Source organism: Anomaloglossus baeobatrachus, chromosome 7, assembly GCF_048569485.1.
Source record: "Anomaloglossus baeobatrachus isolate aAnoBae1 chromosome 7, aAnoBae1.hap1, whole genome shotgun sequence".
NCBI classification, from domain to species: Eukaryota; Metazoa; Chordata; class Amphibia; order Anura; family Aromobatidae; genus Anomaloglossus; species Anomaloglossus baeobatrachus.
Genome location: NC_134359.1, coordinates 65,945,237 through 65,963,363, shown reverse-complemented (window position 1 = coordinate 65,963,363; position 18,127 = coordinate 65,945,237).

Genomic DNA, 18,127 nt, shown 5'->3' with positions numbered 1-18,127 from the left:
AAATAGATATTGCCTAATATTTGTGCACACAATGTAGATACCATTCTTTATTCATGGCAGTGTTCATAGACTAAATTGTGAGCCAGCCCCTTCCCTTGGATGAATAGTAACTGCACAAATGAATGGTCTCAAGATACTTGAAAGTTGTCATAACACAGAGCCCGTGTTAGCTCTTATCTTTTCTTTTCCAAACAATCATTCTTGCAGATCTCCTAAATAGTCTGAAGGAGGCTTCATCAAAGAAATCAACTTTACCTCAATTGTGCCGCCCCTGCAGCAGTCGAACTGCTTGGATCCAGGGTTTGCTGTGGCTCGAGGGTCCCCGGACCCGGGGCTCAGCGGCCACTTAAATAAAAAGGGAGGGAATTATTTACAGGGGAGAGTTTGTGACCCCACCCGTGGTTCGCGGTAAGGAGAGTACTGCCACTGCCAATGGGAGTACCTGGGGGAGATGGAGTGGGGCAGCCAGATGGTGGTCCCTCCACGGGTAGGGAAGGCCCTGGGGCTCTGAAGGGATGGTGTATAGCACGGTGGGGGATGTGGGCAGGCAAGGACCCGGGGAGGCAAGTGTACTCACTCAGGCGGTGCAGTTGTTAGTGCGGCCAATAAGCAGACTCTGACACAGAAGTAAACCAAGTCTCTGGGTGTCGCTGCCACTCTGGGGAGCCCGTCCGGGTGTCCGTCCCTGCTGGTATTGCTTAGTGGTCCGGAGCCTGCCTCCATGCTCAATTGTGTAGACTTTCCTGAGTGACCCTTCGGCCTGAAGCTGTCAGGGTCCCGCTCCCTATAGTGATATAGTGGAGCTGTGCTCTCGATGGCTGACACTTGGGATTTCAGTGGGCTGCATAAGCTGGAAATCCCTATCCCCCTCGTTGTGTTTATGCCATCGATCTCTGAGCTCTTGGGGAAAGTTCATAAAGAAACTATCCTCCACAGGTGAATTGTCAGGTTGCGTGAAGCTACTCCCCGATCTAGGGTCCTGTACCCCACCGTGCTCGGTACTGGTCCGGTTACTGGACTTCTAGTGCCGACCATTCTCCAAAACTAAGTCTAGGCACCCTCTCCCAATACCCTGCGACTGGGTCTCCGACTCCTCTGGTCCCAGACCGCCATCTGTGACCCAACCAAGGTCACATAGGGAGCTACAACTCCCTCAGCTACTCACTCTTTGAGGGCTACTACTGTTCTGACTTCCTCCCTCCCACCAGTCTGCCTGACCCCTAAGCGGGTGGCCCTATTCCAGCTAGACCACCCACTGGTGTGCCTGACAGGGTGTGGTGTGAGGTGTGGTTAGGATATGAGTGCTGATGGAAGTGAGTCGCCCGTGGATAAGGGGTACTCAGATCCGGTCCACGAGGTCACTTATGTGGGTATCACGGTAGCGTGACCCGGTCTGTGATCCCAGGCTCCACAGTAAAAGGGGATTTGGTAAGGGAGATTGTCCGTGACGCCACCCACGGTTGTGGTGAGGTTGTGACACCACCGCTGCTCTGGACGGGGATCCCGGGAGTGATGGTATGGAGCAGCTAGATGTTAGTTCTCCCCTCCGTGGGTAGGGGGTTGGTTGTCCCGGGGCCCGGTGAGGTAGGTGGATGGGTAGCAGGCGGGTTACGGGGCCTGGTGAGGTGCAGGGTCGCAGGGGCAGCGCTGTGCCGCACGGCACGGGGTACTCACTCAGCCAGTAATCACGACACAGTCCTTGGTAAAACACTCGGCTGGATGGATGGGTGCCCACAGACGGCTGCGGTTGTTGTTTCTCCCTTGACCCAGTTTGGTGGTGTAAGTCCTTTCTTCCACCTCCGTGCACGCTCCTCCTGCGCTCCGGCTTCCAGCTGGCTCCCCGGTTCGGTACCGGTGGGCCACCACCCAGCCCCGGCTACCTACGGTTCCACCAACTGTCTCCCCGGATCCCTGCAGACGGCCACTACCGTCTGCCTGACTCTCTGCTGCACGAGGGCCCTAGGCTCCAATCCTAGGCCCCAGTCTGCGTCTGCCTCTCTGCAGACCTCCTCTCTCTTCCTCTCCTAGGACTTGACTGCGCTTGTTTCCTGCCTCAGGCCAGCTAACTCCTGGGTGGGCATCTCCATCTCCTGACTCCCCCCACCTGGTGTGTCAGTCTGAGCCCGAGGAAAGGAATCAAGTTTCACTGGGGATGTCTGCTGTGAAACTGCTGGGGGTGGGGGTGTGTGTGTTGTTACCTGTGGCCCCTGGCTTGTCCAGGGCGCCACAGAAGCAATACCAGTAGTTAGAATCCCAGAACCATGGAGGGTGGGTTCTGCACGATCAGAAACAGGGGTGCAGTTCCCTGTGACACCCTGACGTAGTCAGGGGCGTCACACAATCCTTTGCAGTCCAATCCCTGTACTTTATCTAGAATGTCAGTCAGTCTTTGATGTTTTTTTGGAGAGAAGTGGCTGTATTCCTGCCAGGTCAACCTCCAAAACCCTTTGCCTCACTGTGCATGTGTGCCGCCCCCGTGCCGGCAGCCTGCCGCTGCTCAGGTCCGGGCCTTCCGGTGGGTGGCTCGAGGGTCTCCAGACCCGGGGGATCCCGCGGACACTCCGAATGAATATTTGGGGGTGGTGGATGTAGGAAGTATATGTACGGGCTGGGCCGTACTAGGTTCGTGACGCCACCCACGGTATGTGGTGAGTTTGGACACCACCGCTGCAGTTACGGGGCACCCGAGGGAGATGTTGTGCAGCAAGTTGTTAACCCCTCCGTGGGTAGGGATGGTGGCCCCGGGACCCGTTGGGGTTGGTCGTTCAGGGAGATGGGCGACCGCAGAGTACTGGTGTACTCACTATTAAGAAAACACACGAGTCTCTGGTAAACCAAGGTGATGGTGGTCGGTGCCCGTAGCCGGCTGCGTTCTGGTCCCCCACCCGGCTGGTGGTCTCTGTCTTTCTCCTGCACTTTTGTGTAATGGTGGACTGCCTGTGCTTGCAACTTCAGGAGTCCGCTCTCGGCTGGATGTGGCCTAAGGAGCCCTTGCCCGCAGACGCTGGCCCGTGGGATCTCTGAGCCCTGGCGGTGGCCTGTTATCCCCCTCGGTGGGCTGTTGCCTTCAATCGGGACTTTGGGAGGGACAGGACCTCTAGTCCTGGCCGTAATCAGTTAATTAACTAGTTCCAGTCGCTTCTGGACCTAGCTTCAGGGTCTGAATACCCCCCTGTGTGCTCCTGTTTCCGAGTCGGTTCCCCGGGTCGGTATCGGCGGGCCACTACCCTGTCCCGGTCCACCTCGGTTCCACCGAGCCGTCTTCCCGGCTCCTGCAGACAGAGACCACCGTCTGCCTTCTAGCCAAAGGCACCAGGGCTCCTGCCCTGGCACCTGTCAGTTTTCCTTCAGGCCTCAGACACAGGCCTGACCTCCACTCTCTTTGAACTCTACAACTGATCTGTCTCTAGACTCTAGACTACTGTTTTTCCACCCCTGGGCTGTCTAAAACTCCTAGGTGGGCGTCTTCCAACCGCCTGGTTCCGCCCCCTGGTGTGTCTATCAAGCCCTAAGGGGGGTGACTAGGGTTTTAAGGTTGGCTGATGTCACCTGTGAGGGACAGGTGTTTTGTGGGGCCCTATTTGTGACTACCTGGCCCGGCTAGAGCGTCACACATGCAAACTCTGCATTGGTGTTGAACTGATTATCCGTAGCTGAATCCTTAAGAAATGGTCCTGGGCGAAAGGTTGCACTGTCAAAAATCACTCTGTGTAAGTTTTACACTGTAATGTAATGCTAGTATACTGTATGTGGCTGCATTGCAACCCCTAAAGTATGAGACAAGCAATTTGTGTAAAGTTGGAACCAGCTGGATATTTTGTGACATATTTGTCACATTCTCAGTACCATTTGGAACTCAATGCCACCCCTTTAACATGCTTTGTGCTGAAATAGGTGAGCTATGCAGAGCAATCTTTGCCCATCAATTTGTGCAAAGGACAAAGTCACCAAGTTAGCCCAGTCTAAAACAGTTATGTCATAGGAAAGCACAAGTCCTCACTAATGAAGATACATTTGTAGGGGCCCTATGTCATGCTGGTGACTCGCATGAGTGGTAAGTGCCGTCCTTCTCACTGCGTGCAACATTCTGTCCTCCTCAGGTTCTGACAATCTTGCTGAGCTGTCTTATGCAAACACTTCCAGCTTTGCAATATCTTCCTACTGCTGGAGAGTCCCCACCTGGCTATAGGAAGGCGCGGCCAGACTTTGCAGGAATTTATATGCACTGTGGCCTGTTGTATTCTGCTTCTCCAGACTATCCCCAGCCTGCAAGTGGTAAATTGGGAAGTTCTTTCCCCTACACCTTGCCTGAGCTTAGCTCCTAGCTGCTATTTGCTCTAGTCCTCTGTTAAGGTGTTGTATTGTCCTGCCTCTTCTGTTTTTGACCTGACTTGTGCACTCGTCCTGTCTGCCCTCTCCGTTCCTGAAGCCAGCTTTGTATTTTGATCCTGTGCTGCCTGCTGTTACGTCCCCGCCGGAGTCTGCTCCAGCGACTTCTGCTCCGATCGCCAGGCGACGCAGTGTTCCTGCCGTGGATGGTGCTGGTGATGGGAGAGGAGTCGATGCCAGCAGCACCGGTGGGCGCAGGCTCCGATCATCCACTGGGCTGGGTTATCTTGGGATCTGCAGTACCGCTGGCTGACTGTAGGTGGCGGGTGTCTCCCAGCTGAAGTACCATCATTCAGCTACAGCTAATGGGAAGACACCACACCCTTCTTATTCCCCCTCCTGTCTGCTGGCCTCTGCCAGAGAGTTCTGATTCTGGCTCATGTGCTGTTTGTTTTGTGATTCCTGTGCTCTGACTTGCTTGTTGTTGACTACCCTTCTGCCTGCTGTTTTGTACCTCGCTGCCCACCCCGGATCTGACCACTTCTACGTTTTCTGTTTACGCCTTTGCCTGCTGATTCTATCCCTGTTCTGCTGTTCCTGGTTTGACCCTGCCTGACGACTACTCTCATCGGACTGCAGCCTTCCACGGGTAGAGATCTCCAGTTCCCTGTGTAATTCCAAATCCCTGTATAGGGGTTAAAGGGTTTCAGGGTTCTGGGGTCCTGCTTGGTGAGGGGCTTCCCTATAGTCTGTCCATTACATCCTACCTGAGTCTTTTTATCCAGGCATGTGTTACACCTGCCCTGACCTTAACTTTCCTGACTATATCTCTGCCTTCTCCCTTGGTGCCTGTACTCCTGCCTTGACCAATTGTTTAGCTGCTGCGAGTCCGGTTTACAGCTCTGAAGTGGTAACTGGTGACAACCCTAACGCCTCAAGCCTATTCTCACCATCAGAGGCTCTAGTAAAGACCAGATAGTCACTGTAACGCCTGCCTGGATCCACAGACTCAGACGGGCTGTAATGGACAGGCTTGAGGGAAGCCACTCACCAAGTAGGACCCCTAGAACCCTGAAACCCTTTAACCCCTATACGGGGATTTGGAATTACACAGGGCGCCGGTGATCACTACCTGTGGAAGGCTGCAGTCCGATGAGAGTAGTTGTCAGGCAGGGTCGAACCGGTAAATGCAAAACAGGGACACAATCACGCAGGCAAGGATGTAATCAGAAAACAAAGCAGAGGTTAAATCCGGATCATGCAGCAATGTACATAAACAGCAGGCAGGAGGGTAGTCAGGAAACAAGCAGAAGTCAGAACACCAGAATCACTAAACAGAACAGGGTGGGACAGGAACCAGGAATACAGAACTATCTCTGGCAGTGGTCAGCAGACAGGAGGGGGAATAAGAAGGGTGATGTGTCTTTCCATTGGCTGTAGATGAATGGTGGTAACTTCAGCTGGAATATACACGTTACCTACAGTCAGCCAGTGGTACTGCGAATCCCAAGGAAACCCAGACCAGTGGATAAGCGGAGCTTGCGTCCACCAGCGCCGCTGGCACTGACTCCTCTCCCATCACCAGCACTATCCATGGCAGGAACACAGCGTCGCTTGGTGATTGAAGTAGAAGTCACAGGAGCGGACTCCGGTGGGGACGTAACAGTCACTTAGTCAAATTCCTCTAGGGTAAGTCTGACCAGTGGCGCAGTAGGTCCACACCTAAATGGCAGCACCCACTGATATCCCTTACAATCAACACCCTACAATGCTCGAGAAAAGCAGACTGAAGCTGAAATGTTGCATGGATCCTTTCACTTGATTGTCTCACTCTCATTATTTGTTGAGGTCTTTTATAATAACAAATTTCCAAAAACCATACAGAGAGATTATATGGATATGTGTCACGCTCCCCGGGTCCTCGGCTCCCCTCCCCGGGTCCTCAGCTCCGCTCCCCGGCTCACCTGCCACGCTCCCCTCGTCCCAGCCTCCGGTGCCCGTCCTCCATAGGTCCTCTGGTCGCCGATCCCGGCGTCCGACATCTTCCCAGGCCCTGGCCGGCTCTCCTGCGTCCTCCTCGCAGCCTCCTTCCCTGGCTTCTGGCACCCGGGCCGCGCGCATGCGCATTAGGGCACGCGCGCGGTCACTGACCCTTTCTTAAAGGGCCAGCGTCCAGTAACAGGAAATGAGGTTAGTCAGGTTCAGGGTATAAAGGGGGTTCTTGTCCAAGGGGGCGGGGCCTGATCTTCGTGTTCCCTGAGCTAGGAGTCAGGTCTCCTGGTGTTTATGTGCCTGTACTCACCTATCTCTCTTTGTAGAGCCGTACCTGCCTCGCCATCCAGTCTGCCGTATCCCGAACCCCGCACGCTGTCCGTCTGCCATCCGACAGCACCTGCCATCTCGGATCCCTGCGGTGACCCGTCATCTTGCTCCAAGAGGTTCCGGACTCCGCCTGATATCATCTCGGCCTCCGAACCTGAGCTACGTCACCAAGACTACCTTCTGTGACTCCGTGGTCCCAGGGACTCCTCCGCTGTCTTCACTTGCACGGACTATCCTGCTGCCCTTCAGTGCTTCAGCTGCCGGACTCCCTACCTCCATCTTAGAGTTCGGTCCAGTGGATCCACCTCCTGGGTCTGCCCGACCGCCCGGCCGTGACTGTAAGATCAGGCCATGGATCCCGCTGCTGCACTAATGGCCCTGCAAGAGGAACTCCAACGCCAGCGTGAAGTCCAGACCCGCATGCTGCAATTCATGACCTCCGTGGACACCCGCCTGTACACATTACAAGCATCAATGACGCCTGCGGCACCCAGGTCCCCCGCCAGGCAAGCCATGGCTCCCGTACCAGTGGCAGCCTCTTCAGATGCTTCCCGACTCCGTTTGGCGTCACCTCCTCGGTATGCTGGAGATCCCAAGACCTGCAGGGGCTTCATAAACCAATGTTCCCTTCACTTCACGCAGCTGCCACATCTGTTCGCCTCCGACCAAGCCAAGGTCGCCTTTATAATGTCCCACCTAGAGGGCGAGGCGCTGGCGTGGATGAACCCCTTGTGGGAGAAGGAGGACCCCATGACCAAGGATCTTCAACAGTTCCTACAGGCCTTCCGCAGTACCTTTGACGAGCCAGGACGCGCCTCTGCCTCTGCTTCATCACTCCTCCGCCTACGTCAAGGGACACTGACGGTGGGTCAATACGCCATCCGTTTCCGCACTTTGGCTTCAGAACTCGGGTGGAATAATGAGGCCCTAACAGCCGCCTTCTGGGAAGGACTCTCGAGTCGCATCAAGGATGAGTTGGCGGGTCGGGACGTGCCCTCCACCCTAGATGCACTGATCGCCCTAGCAACTCGTGTGGACATACGTTTTCAGGAGCGCTCCAAAGAGCTATCTCGGGAGAGACGCCCGGTACGGCATTCTCCTCCTCCGCAGAAGTCCTCCGTTCCTCAGTCATCAACAGCTGGGATTCCCGTCCACGAGCCCATGCAGATCGACCGAGTGCGGCAGTCTGAACGACGTCGAGCAGAGCGGCTCGCCCAGGGCCTCTGCTTTTACTGTGGTGAGGACACCCACCTGCTACGCTCCTGTCCAGAGAGGCCGGGAAACTCCAAAGCCTAGGGTTGGTAGGAGAGGCCACCCTAGGTGCTGGGACCCTCTCTGACCCAGTTACATGGACAGTGCAAGTGACCACGGGAGAGACGCGGTTCACGGCTGATGCCTACCTCGATTCCGGGGCAGCAGGCAATTTCATCCAGCAGGCCACGGTGGACAAGTACCGGGTGCCTGTCATGCCACTCGACAAACCCCTAGTGATTGCCTCGGTGGATGGGAGGCCTCTCTCTGATACCATCTCCTTGATCACCAGGCCTGTCGAACTACGCATCGGTGCTCTTCACACCGAGAACATCGCTCTCTACGTTCTCCCACACATGTCCCACCAGATCCTGTTGGGACTCCCATGGTTGCGGACACATGAACCATCGGTTAGCTGGGGTACTGGCGAAGTCACCCGTTGGGGCTCTTCGTGTCATGAGAGGTGCCTAAAGTCCATACCACCCCTCCGACGACCTCCGGTTCCTGAGACCCTAACGGGGCTGCCTTCGGCCTATTGGTCCTTTGCCGATGTCTTTGACAAAAAGGAATCCGAGGTACTGCCGCCACATCGTCCATACGATTGTGCCATTGACCTGCTTCCAGGGACAACCCCACCTAGAGGACGGATATATCCTTTATCTCCAGCCGAAACCAGGGCCATGTCAGATTACATCTCAGAGAGCCTAGCAAGAGGGTTCATTCGGAGATCCTCCTCTCCTGCTGGAGCAGGTTTCTTCTTTGTCAAGAAGAAAGAGGGAGACTTACGCCCATGCATAGACTACCGGGGTCTCAATCAAATCACCGTGAAAAACAAATACCCCCTGCCGCTCATTCCCGAATTATTTGACCGGCTTAGAGGAGCTCGTGTGTTCACCAAGCTGGATCTTCGGGGTGCTTACAATCTGGTACGCATCCGCTCTGGTGACGAATGGAAAACCGCGTTTAATACGCGCGATGGACATTATGAGTACTGCGTGATGCCCTTCGGTCTGTGTAACGCTCCTGCCGTCTTCCAAGAACTGGTGAACGACGTGTTTCGGGACCTTCTCTACATCTGTGTGGTTGTTTATCTAGATGACATCCTTGTCTTCTCTCCGGACCTCCAAACCCACAGAGAAAACGTACAGCTGGTCTTACAAAGACTGAGAGAGAATCGCCTGTACGCAAAGTATGAGAAGTGTGTCTTTGAGCAGTCTTCCCTCCCCTTTCTGGGGTACATCATCTCTGATACTGGACTGCAGATGGACCCCAAGAAGGTCTCCGCCATCATCAACTGGCCTCCGCCTTCTGGACTGAAGGCAATCCAACGCTTCCTGGGATTCGCCAACTACTACCGCCAGTTTATCCCGCACTTCTCTGCCTTGACCGCTCCTCTCTCCGCTTTGACCAAAAAGGAGGCTAATCCTAAGGACTGGTCACCTGCGGCAGACGCCGCATTTTGTTCTTTGAAGCGAGCATTCGCCTCCGCCCCTGTACTCCACCGACCGGAGTTAAACCGCCAGTTCACCTTGGAGGTGGATGCCTCCTCCTCAGGAGCCGGAGCAGTGCTCATGCAAAAATCCTCCTCCGGGAAGATGGTGACCTGCGGTTTCTTCTCTAAGAGCTTCTCAGCACCCGAACGTAATTACACCATCGGTGACCGAGAACTACTGGCGGTCAAACTGGCTCTGGAGGAGTGGCGCTACCTCCTGGAAGGAGCAGTGTACCCCGTGATTATCTACACGGACCACAAAAACCTGGAATACCTGCGGTCCGCTCAGCGACTGAACCCACGGCAAGCCAGGTGGTCCTTATTCTTTGCCAGGTTTGACTTCCAGCTCCACTTCCGACCAGCGGACAAGAATGTACGCGCTGATGCCTTGTCTAGGTCTCTCATGCCCATGGAACAGGAGGAAGAGACTATCCAGCCTATCATCTCTCCTAGCAAGATTGTTCCGGTGGCTCCTGTCACTCTGGCCCAGATACCACCTGGGAAGACCTATGTCTCGGAGACCGACAGGCTAACGGTCTTACACTGGGGTCATACCTCAAAAACAGCCGGCCATGCAGGCCAGAAGAGAACATGGGGTGCGATTGTACGCCATTACTGGTGGCCATCTCTTCGCACGGACGTCGCCGCCTTTGTCTCTGCCTGCTCCTCTTGTGCCAGAAACAAGACGCCCAAACACCTCCCACATGGCCGCCTTCTGCCTCTGCCGATACCTTCGATTCCGTGGCAACACATAGCAATGGACTTTATTACGGACTTGCCATTGTCATCCGGGCACACAGTCATATGGGTCGTGGTGGACCGGTTCTCAAAAATGGCCCATTTCGTTCCTATGGCTGGACTGCCCTCTGCTCAGGAACTCGCGGACGCTTTTATACAACACATCTTCCGCTTGCATGGCTTTCCATTACACATCGTATCAGACAGAGGAACTCAGTTCACCTCCCGCTTCTGGAGGGCTCTCTGTAACCATCTGGGAGTGACTCTGGACTTTTCATCTGCATACCATCCTCAGTCTAATGGCCAAGTAGAGAGGGTCAATCAAATCTTGACCTCATTTCTACGTCACTATGTTAACGCCCATCACGACGACTGGTCCGCTCTTCTACCTTGGGCTGAATTCTCCCACAACCACCACATCAGTGAGTCGTCCTCCAGCTCTCCCTTCCATGTTGTTTACGGACTTCAGCCTTCCATCCCATTGCCTGTATCCCCCTCTTCGGATGTCCCTGCTGCAGATACAGTAGCCCGTGACTTTGCCACCATTTGGGACTCTGTCAAGGTGTCTCTAGGACGTGCTTCCCTGCGGATGAAGAGACACGCAGACAAGAAACGCTTGGATCCTCCGTGTTTCTCTCCTGGAGACCTCGTCTGGCTTTCTTCCCAGTACGTCCGCCTGAAGATACCTTCATACAAGCTGGGTCCTCGCTACATTGGGCCGTTTAAAGTCCTCACCAGGATCAATGAGGTCTCCTACAAGCTGCAGCTCCCGGCCACGATGAGGATACCCAACTCGTTCCACGTCTCCCTGCTCAAGCCGGTGGTCCTTGGTCCCTTCTCCGCTGCTGCCAGTCCAGCTCCTCCACCTATTGCCGATGATGACATCTATGCGGTAAGGGATATCGTGGCCATGAAGACCGTACGAGGTCGGCAGTTCTTCCTGGTGGACTGGGCAGGGTATGGTCCTGAGGATAGGTCCTGGGAGCCCAGGGAGAACGTAGGCACTCCTCTTATCCGTGCCTTCATGTCCCGGTTGCGGGGAGGGGGGCGTGGGGGGGGGGGGTACTGTCACGCTCCCCGGGTCCTCGGCTCCCCTCCCCGGGTCCTCAGCTCCGCTCCCCGGCTCACCTGCCACGCTCCCCTCGTCCCAGCCTCCGGTGCCCGTCCTCCGGTCGCCGATCCCGGCGTCCGACATCTTCCCAGGCCCTGGCCGGCTCTCCTGCGTCCTCCTCGCAGCCTCCTTCCCTGGCTTCTGGCACCCGGGCCGCGCGCATGCGCATTAGGGCACGCGCGCGGTCACTGACCCTTTCTTAAAGGGCCAGCGTCCAGTAACAGGAAATGAGGTTAGTCAGGTTCAGGGTATAAAGGGGGTTCTTGTCCAAGGGGGCGGGGCCTGATCTTCGTGTTCCCTGAGCTAGGAGTCAGGTCTCCTGGTGTTTATGTGCCTGTACTCACCTATCTCTCTTTGTAGAGCCGTACCTGCCTCGCCATCCAGTCTGCCGTATCCCGAACCCCGCACGCTGTCCGTCTGCCATCCGACAGCACCTGCCATCTCGGATCCCTGCGGTGACCCGTCATCTTGCTCCAAGAGGTTCCGGACTCCGCCTGATATCATCTCGGCCTCCGAACCTGAGCTACGTCACCAAGACTACCTTCTGTGACTCCGTGGTCCCAGGGACTCCTCCGCTGTCTTCACTTGCACGGACTATCCTGCTGCCCTTCAGTGCTTCAGCTGCCGGACTCCCTACCTCCATCTTAGAGTTCGGTCCAGTGGATCCACCTCCTGGGTCTGCCCGACCGCCCGGCCGTGACAATATGGAATAGGGAATGGACATTGAAAGTGATTACCTTAAGGCCCCGTCACACACAACAACGTATCTAACGATATATCGCCGGGGTCACGGATTCCGTGACGCACATCCGGCATCGTTAGCAACGTTGTTGCATGTGACACGCACGAACGACCGTTAATGATGGAAAATACTCACTAAATCGTCCATCGTTGGCACGCAGGTTGTTCGTCGTTCCTGAGGCAGCACACATCGCTACGTGTGACACCTCGGGAGCGACGAACTGCAGCTTTCCTGCGGCTTCCGGCAATGCGGAAGGAAGGAGGTGAGCGGGATGTTACGTCCCGCTCATCTCCGCCCCCCCGCTTCTATTGGGTGGCCGCATAGTGACGCCGCTGTGACGCCGCACAAACCGCCCCCCCTTAGAAAGGAGGTGGTTCGCCGGCAACAGCGACGTCGCTGGGCAGGTAAATATGTGTGATGGCTCCTAACGATATTGTGCGCCACGGGCAGCGATTTGCCCGTGACGCACAAACGACGGGGGCGTGTTTCACCAGCGACATCGCTGCGTGAAAAACCCCACTGGAAAATGGAATTTTCTCAAGAAAATTCCGCAGGTATTCAAAGATTACCGCACCCGCGGTAAAAAAACGCGGCAAACCGCACCCGAAAACTGCATGCGGTTTGCCGCGGTTTTACCGCGGCATTGTTCACGGTATTGGCGCGGTTTTGCCGCGTGCGGGTTGGTATGTGCTTTATTGCATTCAATGCAATAAAGCACATTGAAGAAAAAAAAAAAAAAAGTAATTTCATTCTGAGATAGAGAAATAGACAGAAGAATAGATAGAAGAATAGATAGATAGATAGACAGACAGAGGGATAGATAGAAGGATAGATAGAGGGATAGATAGAGTCCCTGTGAGCACACTGCATTTCCCACGGTCGGCAGTGAGTTCACATTACCGGCCGTGGGAAATGACCGGTAATTACCTCTGCTGTCTCGCTGCGAGGCTGCATTCATTCAGCGCTGTGACAGTGTCAGTCGCGGCTGGATGTAAGCAGCGCAGGACCTGTGGATTACGCCGGAGCGGTGGATTACGTCGGAGCTTTGTTTCGGGAGGGGTTAATAAAAGGGTGAACGAGGCTTGTTTGTGTTTTATTTAAAATAAAGGATTTTTCGGTGTGTGTTTTTTCACTTTACTTGCGGGTTGATCATGTCAGCTGTCACATAGACGCTGCCATGATCAAGCCTGGAGTTAATGGCGGTGATCCGCCACCATTAACCCCTTGTATTACCTTGACTGCCACTGCTACACGGCAGCAAGAAGAGCCGGGGACACTCCGGTACTGCTGCATAATGCATGCGACAGTGCCGGGGCAGCTGCGGCTGATATTCTAGGCTGCGGGAGGGGGAGTGAGGCGGGGGACATTAACCCTGCCCCTCGCCCTCCCCAGCCTGAGAATACTGGCCGCCGCTGTGTGCTTACCTCGGCTGGACGGTAAATATGCAGCGGAGCCCACGTGCTTTGTTTTCTATATTTCCGTTTGCTTTCTATGTGTGTTCTATGTGTGTTCTATGTGTTCTATGTCTGTGATGTCTGTGTGTGTCTGTGTCTGTGTTCGATGTCTGTGTGTGTGTGTGTTTACTCTCTGCTCCGCTTCCTCTTCCTGTCATAATGACATCACTTCCCTGCAAAACCGCAGGCAAGCGATGTACATTACCGCAGGTAAACCGCGAAATACCGGAGGGAATAACGCAGGAAAACGCAGTGAACCGCACAGAATTTGCTGCCTGCGTTATTCCCTGTGGGATTTCACGATTACATTGGAGTCAATGGAGTGAAATCCCGCAGCGATGTGCGGAAAAGAATTGACATGCAATTGTTTTTGCTGCGGGAATCCCGCAGCAAAACATGCAGCTGTCAAAATCCGCCTAGTGCGCACAGGATTTTTTTTTCCCATAGGTTTTGCTGGTGATTCACTGCAGAGATGTTATGAACATTTTCTGCAGCGAAACATGCAGCAAAACCGCAAAAAATCCGCGGCAAAATCCGGTAAGTGCGCACAGGGCTTTACTCTGTATGTGTTACACAGACAATCAGGAACCTAATAATAAAAATGTTCTTTTGTTAGGCTGGTTTCACACTACGTCTTTTTAACATCCGTCCTTAACGTTATTTTAGCGGACAAGCGGATCCAGTGCAAATGCGTTTTCATTTCAATGCATTTGCAATGGACTCGCGTTAACATCCGTTCACCTGCGTTTGCCTGCGTTATAGTGAGGATCCAGTGACTTGCAGTTTTTTAACATGTTTCAAAAACGCTACTTGTAGCGTTTTTGAGCTCCGTCCAAATACTGCAAATTGCTGGATCCGCACTATAACACACGCAAACGCAGGTGAACGCTGGCGTGCTGATAGACAGGATCCTGCTTTTGTACTGAGCATGCCCAGAAAGTACTGAGCATGCCCAGAACCAGTCTCGCGTGATCTGTCTATCTCTCTACTCCCTCCCTCACCCTCTCTCTCTATCTGTCTTTCCCCCTTCCTCCCTCCCTCCCTCTCCCCCACCTGAGAGCTGCGGACACTCGTAACCAAGGTAAATATCGCGTAACCACTTCTCTTAGTTACCCGATGTTTACGTTGGTTACGCGTGCAGGCAGCCCTGCTCCTAGCAGCTGCAGACACTCGTAACCAAGATAAATATCGGGTATCCAAGGCCGATGTTTACCTTGGTTACCAGCGTCTGCAGCTGTCAGAAGCCTCCTCCCAGTCTAGTTCCCCTCACTCCCGATCACATGACTCCAATGCCCGCCCCTAAACATCCAGTGCAGGATCCTGCAAAATAACATATGCGTTTGCATACGTTATTTGCTGTAAAAGCAGGATCCGTACTTCCGCTAAAAAAACGTTTTCAGCGGATGTTAAAAAGACGTAGTGTGAAACTAGCCTAAGCTATGAACCCCTTATAACATAATATGACTTTTCATTGCTATTTAAAGTCCCATAAAAACGTTAGCCTTTTTCTAGGGTAAACAAAAAGGTTAAAACTGGCCTACAAAATTTTAGTTGGACATACTGTATGTATCTATATTACAAAACAAACATTTCCACTCTTTATGTTCTCTCTCATATTAATATTTGAAGTTTTTTCATAAGCAACAGGAATAAATTGCATTAATGATGCTATACTTCTCCTTCGATAAAACTGATACTACTAAATATCTAACTTGAGACATTTATTTACCACTAAATATTCTATCCTGGTTTGTCTGGACAGGAAGACTGGTAATTAGAAGTGATATTGTTTTATGAGAGAACCATAACATTTTCAGCAAGCTTTTAACAGTCACGATTTGGGACAAGTGGCTGACAATACATCTGACAGGTTAATAGCGGGTGAGAAAGTGTTTACTGTCTATGCTATAAAAGGGTTTATTTGTAATGTTATTGCTTGCCCTCCTATATAGTTTATACTCTAGTTATATTTTTAAACTCTGTGATCTAACAGAAAATGCATGTACATTGGAACTTTATGTTTATGATGTTTCACAATATAAAAATGATGTGCTTTATGATGTGCCATTTTGTAATTATAGATAAACATTTCAGGTGGCTCCCATGGGACCCTAATCGAACAGTCATACAGACTCAAACATTAACTTTACCAAACTGGTAAAATAACATCTGAACTTTCTTTCTGGTATTAGAAGACATATAGACACAGACGCAAAAAAAAAAACCAACAGAAAATTTAACCAGGTTGCCATTCAAATCTTTTGGTATGTCCACCTATATAAGGGTAACTCAAACATATGTCTCATGTGTGCGGTTGTGGAGTTTACCCTTTTTGCCTTTTTTGCTGCTATCCTCCTGCTCTTATTTTTCTCCTGAGTCTCTCTCTGTCTGTACCTGTGTGTACAGTATGTCAGAGTTCTGGTTTTCCTTTGTCTGTCCTTATCTGTTTACCATCTCACTTCTGCACCGTCCCTCACTGGGGGAGGAGGTATTGGAGTAGTATTTCTCAGGAATACTGAAAGGTACGGGACTCCGGTGTCTTCACTATTAGGAGTAATCTGGCGGTACGGGATAGCCTAGGCTCCCCTAGCGTAAGGGTAAGCATAGGAGCGCCAAGTCCCAATCTATCCCAAAGTAACAACTTGACATTGTGTTTGGTCAGTTTTTTCCACAGACAGCACTAGGAACAATAATATGGTTATGTAAATTTAGGATAAGGGTACGTGCCCACTATTAGCGTTTAGTCACAGCGTATTTCCGCTGCGTCCAAAATACTGCGTACTACAGTATAAGCACAGTGGATGGGACTAATAAAAATCTCATGCCCATTGTGCTTCTTTTTATCTCTGCATAATGTAACCTGTGGTGCGGGTTTCCTATCTGCATAATGAGAATTTCTGATCCTTAAGGGGGCTTTACACGCAGTGATATTGCTAGCGATGTCGCTGGTGAAAGCACCCGCCCCCGTTGGTTGTGCCTCATGGGCAAATGGCTGCTCGTGGCGCACAACATCGTTAGGACCCGTCACACGTACTTACCTGCCTAGCGGCGTCGCTGTGGCCGGCGAACCGCCTCCTTTCTAAGGGGGAGGTTCGTGCGGCGTCACAGTGACGTCACTAAGCGGCCGCACAATAGAAGTGGAGGGGCGGAGTTGAGCGGGCGGAATATCCCGCCCACCTCCTTCCTTCCTCATTGTGGGCGGCCGCAGGTACGGTGTTGTTCCTCATTCCTGCGGTGTCACACATAGCGATGTGTGCTGCCGCAGGAACGACGAACAACCTGCGTCCTCAACAACCAACGATTTTTTGAAAATGAACAACGTGTCAATGATAGGCGATTTGGTGAGTAGTTTTCATCGTTGACGGCCGCTCGTTGGTGTCACACGCAATGACGTCGCTAACGATGCCGGATGTGCGTCACGGAATCCGTGACCCCGGCGATATATCGTTAGCAACGTCGTTGCATGTAACGGGGCCTTTAGCCGCTTAAGTCTCTTGTGCGGGAGAACACAGCGGACGCAGCGAAAATACACTGCATTCAGAACACCACATAACACTGATCAGGGGGACATACCCTAAGAAGTTTGCGTTCACATTAGGAGCATACACAAACAATAGATTACACTTTTTTTTCTTGATTATTGATCATGTCATGTAGGATGCCTCTGATTTTCCATAGTGTCCTTCGAGGTTGTGAGTCATATTATCAGGGATTTATATTAGTTGCTAGCAGAACATAATGCAATCATTGGAGAAGTTCAGGACTTTGACTTTGCAGTTGAAGTTTCTTGGCATTCTGTTTTATCGCCATGGGTGCTAGAGCGATAAATGCAGCAATCTCAGGGCCTCCTGGGTTTCGCACCAGGATATTGCCAGGTAAAGCTAAAATGATTCTCTGCAGGAAGAGCAAGTTCTGTGCCTAAAGCGTTTACAAAGTGGAAGTATCATCATTGATAGACAATCTTTGCTAGTTTAAGTATTAACATATAAGTTGAAGAGTGGTTGCTGAATAGCAAAAAATAACCTTAGGCTATGGCATTTAATTAAGCTGTGTGAGTTGTTTATAACTTTCTTAATTACTTGTGCAATCAATTATTCCTAATCTAATATAAAAGTTGCCTAATTAAATAGAGAATGGAAGGAGTATGGAATATAGAGGAAACGTTGATTGTAGACTGTAGGATATATTCTCTTGTTACTGTGACACATTCATATTAGCTTGATTTGTCATTTCTTTTCTTATAAATGTTTTTTTTCAATTTTCATGATTCTCGTATTTGTTAATGGAGATTTAATCTATAGCCAGCTTTAGTAGGTTAAAAGAAAGTATGCAATACAGGTAAGGGTGCTGTTATGCTCGCCGCTTGCCGGGCGAGCAAGGGATTAGCAGACTCCCTGGGCCACAGCACACAGAAAACCCAGAGGGAATCACCCTGTAAATTTTCATTCCCAAAACTAACACCTGCATCAAATAAGATCTGCTCGTTAGTCTGCATCTAACAAGGTGTGATCATACTTTGGAGAGCTGTTGCACCAAGTGGACTGACATGAATCATGGCTCCAGCACAAGAGATGTCAATTCAAACAAAGGAGAGGATTACAGTATCAAACTCTTAAAAGAGGGTAAATCATCATGCGATGTTGCAAAAGATGTTGGTTGTTAACATTCAGCTATGTGTAAAATCTGGA